Below are 6248 nucleotides of genomic sequence, written 5' to 3'. Positions count from 1 at the left end.
ACCGCATTCCATCGCTCTAATTTTTTCCACCCCACAGTCTCTGCGCAACCGCTTTTTCTTTCACAGGTATTTAAATAGAGGGAGGGGGACAACACGTCACACGTCCCAGACACGTGGCACAACACGCTTTATCTTTTTTTCAAACCGAGATCTATGTTTAGACGCAGATGCCTTAGTAAAAAAGTGCGCAGTGAGCTATTAATAGAAATGTAGGTTGTAGACGCAAAGTGTGTAAGTTAAAAATAGAAAGGGATCAAAATGTCACGAATCTGCAACGCTGACAACAGCCAAACGTCAGTATGACCGATGTGATGTCCTTTGGCTGTTTTTACTGCTGTGCCATACTGCAAATTTTGTTATGATCGATACCAAATAAATACAGGGCCAGCATTCCCGATACCAATATCGGTATTTTTAACTTATAAGGACAGCTTATGTAGGGGAGAGCGGTGTGTCATGACATTTAAAATTATCATCAATTTGCAAATTCTGAACACATTTTAATGACCACCAAATTACTGTGATGTTTTTCTTTTACTTTCTCAAAAAAAGCACATCTTTTAGCTTTTTGTAACTGGGTTTTTTGGGGACCTAGAATGTAAATGCACCTGTCTTTAAAGCAGTTTGTGTGAACTTCGGTTATTAAATGTGCTTTAGGCAATAAATAAAATAGACGTGACAGTCAACACAAAAAGTTTAAGACATTTTTTCATAGTACGTCTGAGATTATTTTTCAGTTCTTAAATATAAGAACTGATATAAGAATATATAAATATATATATATAAATATAAGAACCGTCTGCAGTACGGGGGCCCCACAGGGAACGGTTCTGGCTCCGTTCCTCTTCACCATCTACACTGCAGACTTCTCCCACAATTCCACCCAGTGCTTCCTGCAGAAGTTCTCTGATGACTCTGCAATAGTCGGCCTCATCACTGATGGGGACGACAAGGAGTACAGAGGTCTGACCCAAGACTTTGTGGACTGGTGCCAGCTGAACTACCTCCAGATCAACGCCAGTAAAACCAAGGAACTGGTGGTAGACTTCCGCAGGCACAAGCATTCTCCACTGCAACCACTGAACATCCAGGGTATGGACATTGAGGCTGTGGACAGCTACAGGTACCTTGGTGTTCATCTGAACAACAGACTGGACTGGACTCATAACTCAGACGCCCTCTACAGGAAAGGGCAGAGCAGGCTGTACCTGCTGCGGAGACTCAGGTCGTTTGGAGTGGAGGGCCCACTCCTGAAGAAATTCTATGACTCTGTTGTGGCTTCTGCTATCTTTTATGGCGTGGTCTGCTGGGGCGGCAGCATCTCTGCTGGGGACAGGAAGAGACTGAACAGGGTGATCCGAAGGGCCAGCTCTGTTCTAGGATGCCCTCTGGACCCAGTGGAGGTGGTGAGTGACAGGAGAACGGCGGCTAAGCTGTCATCCCTGATGGACAACATCTCCCACCCCATGCAGCAGACTGTGACAGCACTGAGCAGCTCCTTCAGTGGGAGACTGCGGCACCCACGGTGTGGGACGGAGAGATTTCGCAGGTCTTTCCTCCCCACTGCTGTCAGACTCCATAATAAAGACTTTAACTGATCAAGCACACACATCCATACATATGCAATAATACTAAGTGCAATAATCCTTTCTGTCATCGTTGTATTTTTACTCAGTTGTATATAGTATTTGTATTTGTATTCTATTTTTATCTTATTGTATATTTATTTTATTTTATTCTACTGTATATAGTATTTTATTTTATTCTATTCTGTACAGTTGTGTACTGTATTTATTCTTATTGTATTCTAATTTTTGCCTCATAACTTTTGCACTGTCCACTTCCTGCTGTGACAAAACAAATTTCCCACGTGTGGGACTAATAAAGGTTATCTTATCTTATCTTATCTTATCTTATCTTATAAGACACAATTCAGTCAGATAGATAGTGAACTTTGGGGACAGAAATAAAGTATTGATCCTATCACGCTAGTATCGATCCAATACAGATGCCAGCATTGGTATCGATACTGTCGACCCAGCTCTGCTTTCTAGTAAAGTGCTAAATCTGGCTGGGAGTGCCACCTTTAAAGTTCACTGATGCTTTTGTGTCCTCCTGCTGCATATTCGGTGGAAAGGATAAGCCAATTAAATGAAGCCCAAGCCAAGCTGATTGAGATGTTTTTGGCACTCGCTGGTCTCTGCTTGAGAGAGTGATAAAAAAAAAAAAAAACCAAATAGACTCTTTGTGCAAGCAGGTTTTTGAAATTGTGTAATTGGCCTGCTCTAAAGCTATTGCCTGAACAGAACAGACCAAATCAGAGTGCGAGAAAAAAAATTGTACTGCACACTACTTATTAACTCAAGACCTTTAACACGAAGACCTATGTTGGTGTTTTTAGAGGAGTATTTCAAGTTGATGATTCATCTTACTAGACTGCCAACATCCACTATATAAAGCAAAGCCCCTCCTGATGGGAGCCTGTTAACAAGAGGATTGTGTACCAAAGAAGGTTTGGTACATGGCAAGAGGATATCTTGTCAAAGATATATATTTGTGTTACTCAAATATACATGATTTAATCCTCACCAGGTCTTAAAATTCATAAAGTACAACCTCATGACATATTATACCGTGTCATAAACTAAACTAAGCCAAAATGCAGAAGCTACCATGATTCAGTAGCTTGTAGAACCAGCAGCAATAACATGAAGAAATGGTTTCTCTTGTGACTTTATCAGTCATCCACATTGTTGTGGAGGACTTTTGGTCCACTCTTCTTTACAGTGTTCCTACAGTTCATTGAAGATTCTTGGTTTTTGTGTATACACAGCTCTCTTAATGTCCCACTGTAACATTTTGATCAGTTTTAGGCTTTCGGTTTACTGCTGTCCTTGGGTATACTTTGGTATACCAAGGAGTTCATGGTCAAGTTAATGACTGCAAGGTCCTGCAACTGCTAAATGAGCCCAAACCATGACCACTGACAGATGATACGAGGCATTTGTGTTGTTGTGCTGTCTTTGAGGGGAGCTTGGAGGCGTGGTGGTTAGCACTGTCGCCTCACTAGGAGGTCCTGGCTTCAATTCTAGTCTGAAACCTTCTTATGCCGACTTTAATGTTCTCTCCAAATAGTTCATCTTCACACAGGGAGTAAGGTTAATTGCGGATTCTAAACAAACCATAGATCAGAAAGTGATTGTGAAAGATTGTCTGTCTCGATTTGTTAGCCCTGCCACAGACTGGCGACCTCAGCCACTGTAGAATGGACTTTTAAATTGTTTGGAAATGGCCTTAACTCTTCTCAGATTGGTGGGCAGTAACAAGCTCATAGCTGATGCCTTTTCTTCTCAGGACTGATGGCCACACACAGACCTGAGCACACCAGACCAGCAAACTGCCAAAACCTCTGCTTGTTATAGGCGTGCTCACACTTGGTGAGGATCAGTTAATGGAGTGCATTTGATTAGCAGCATCTGGCTGCTACTCTCTGAATTCCTATGGAAGTAATAAGGGTTCACTTTTTTGCACACTGCTTCTGCATTTTGGCTCAGTTTTGGTTAAATAAATAATGACACAGTGTAATATGTCATCTGTTGTTGTTTATCCTGAGGTTGTTTTTACTGAAGTTTAAGACCATATTATTTTAAAACCTCATAATTGAAAGAGGATGTACTTTCTTTTATTTTAACCATGGCTGTATTTCTCCATCCAACACAAAAATGCAAAACCTTTGTGCAAAATAGATGTAATTGTGGCAACTGTGGCAAATCCTTTGTTCTTCTGCAACAGGTATCAAAGAGAAGCTGGAAGGTGACATTCATGGTTGGGTGAGAAAGCTACCTCAAGCAGTTATTTTGCAAACAAACAACAAGAAAATGTCACCTTGGCATTTACTATCTCCTCTTATCAGACAAACTTTGAAAGTTAAACTAAATTCTGATTGGTCAGTCTGTGCAAACAAAAAAGTGAAGTGTGCTATGTGTTGAGTATGTGCCCTTTTAAAGTACATGCAGGTCCAGTGTCAGCCAGTAGAGGTCAGGAGCATCCCACTTTTAAAACAGTCAGAGAGTGTGTCTGTAATGTGAGCACAAACTAAACTTAGGAGGGCTGTCTAGAACCCCCTGCAGACATGTGTGACCTTTAATATGTAATCACCATATGTGACCCCCTACAAAATCACCCTCCACAAAATAATCACCCTCATTCTCAACACTCATGCCCTATTAGAGACTCACTGGGCCATTAGCTTGTCTTGCACCATCCATGGTCAGATGTACTGACCCAGCATAGTTTTACTCATGCAGAATGAGTATTGCAGTCACTAACACATGATTCGTTGAGTCTAGATGCCACCATGCGTGACACATGAACAACAGTCAGGGGACGCTCATGATGATCATTAGTTGTTAGCAGCTTACCATATCTTACACTATTATTATATAACCGAGTGGCGTTTATCACACACCAGAAATTCAGCCACCAAATGCGGTAAATCTCAGTTACAAAGGCAAGCGGTGCATGTGAGTCATATTAATTTGAATTTTATTCAGCAGGATGTGCAAACACATTAGGTTCACCTAAGGAAGCTCAAGCATGAATATAACTGGTGCATCACTTTGAGAAGCCTGCAAAACTTATGTAACGTGGAGGAAAAGGAGGAAAGACTGGCAGGAGTCAGTTTTTGGCCTGAAGTAGCGCACTTGGTTCCAGATGGAGCCTAAATCAGCAGAAAGGGGGGGGGGGGGGGGGGGGGGGGGCAGAAAGCATGAAATAGGATAGCGTATAATTTTTGCCACTCCTGCCAGTTTATTAGCTAAATCTTTTCATATGCAAATGGTAGAGTGCTTGTGAGGAGCTCTTGTAGATTATACCTGGAGAAGGAAGGTAAGTGGAAGAAAAACAGCCCCAGCAGTTGTTATTTACACATTTTTAGCATAAAGAACCCACCTGATCAACTCCTCTACTGTGAGAGCAGACTTTTTTTCTTTTTAGTAAAAAAATAAACAAAAAAACAACAACCCTTCATTATAAAGGCAACTTTTTAATCCATATAGTCAGCCTTCCTCAGCTGCAGAGATGCAAATCCATACATGACCTCTTACCAGTTTGACATTTTCTTGACCATTGTGGCTGAAAAATTCACTTTTTCACCCACCTGTTCACACATTTCTACAGACATATCCTTGTGAAACCACTCCTGCAGACAGAGGTGAATCATGTTTTCACTCTTACATACCTAACCACTTTAGTTACACGTGCCCTTTAAGTCAGAGGGGTCAAACATAAGGCCAGAGGGCCAGAACAACCAGGCATAGTCAAATCCGGCCTGTTGGGCTGCTTCGGAAAATGTGAAGGAGGGTGTACATTTTGAACTATACACTGTATTTTCACAGGTTTTGCGACTTTGTTCTGATGATGAACACCTCCCCAACGCATTTAAGTGATAATTAAACAATTAAATGCCAGAAAAGTGCCTGTTTTTTCACTATTTAATTAAGAAATTTCTAAGTTAAAAAAGATAATTTTCTTCTAAATGAACAAAAACATTTTTTTTCATATAAACATTCACAGGACAGTTTGGGCAATGACACAAATTTACACTGACAGAAAGTATAGAGTAATGTTGACCCTGGGCAGCAAATAAAGGAGGCAGTTCTCTAATTGGCTTCACAAAACTTTTTTTTTTTTTTTTTTTGTGAGCTCAGATGCCCTTCCTGCCACATGTTGTTCAGTAAGTGCGTGAGAGAGGAAGCGAGGTAGAGCAAAAAAGCAAGTGAGAGAATGGGAGTGGGGGTGGGGGCTAAGAGAGGAACAGAGATTAAAAAGCATCGTGGGGACAATGCAGTACAATATAATGACAGCTATTGGAGGTGGGGGGGGGGGGGTTACAAGCATATAGGTGCAAAAGAAAATTGAGGGTAGGAATGAGCTGTAGACAAATGTGGCCTGAGAATGCACAGATCCTGAGAGGCATTGTTTATTTGTTTGAGGGGAAGTTGAGCGATTTTGTGCCCACCTGCTTTTTCCGCCATTGCCCACTGACTTCCGCCAGCTCACTCAAACACGCAAACCTGTTCACCCATTTCAAGCCCCCCTGCATTAGTGCCCCCGGCAGGATAAAAATGTTGATGAAATTGATGAAAATGTCACCCAAGCAGAAAAGCACTGGGTTTACATACTATGTGCTGCCTGTGTTGTGGGTAACACATACACAGTGTACTGCAGGGCTGTTAAAAATGGCCTAT

The 6248-nt window shown here is 41.5% G+C and overlaps 1 protein-coding gene across 1 annotated transcript in view; it reads left to right on the top strand.

Annotated features, from left to right (window-relative positions):
• Positions 1-6248, top strand: part of LOC309704410 (uncharacterized protein) — a 342365-nt gene that overhangs the window by 272471 nt on the left and 63646 nt on the right. The window lies entirely within an intron of this gene.

The sequence above is a fragment of the Aulonocara stuartgranti genome (assembly GCF_965226115.1).
Source record: "Aulonocara stuartgranti genome assembly, chromosome: 4".
Taxonomy (NCBI): Eukaryota; Metazoa; Chordata; class Actinopteri; order Cichliformes; family Cichlidae; genus Aulonocara; species Aulonocara stuartgranti.
The sequence above is the reverse complement of the archived record's forward strand: the minus strand, read 5'-3'. Positions and strand labels throughout refer to the sequence as shown.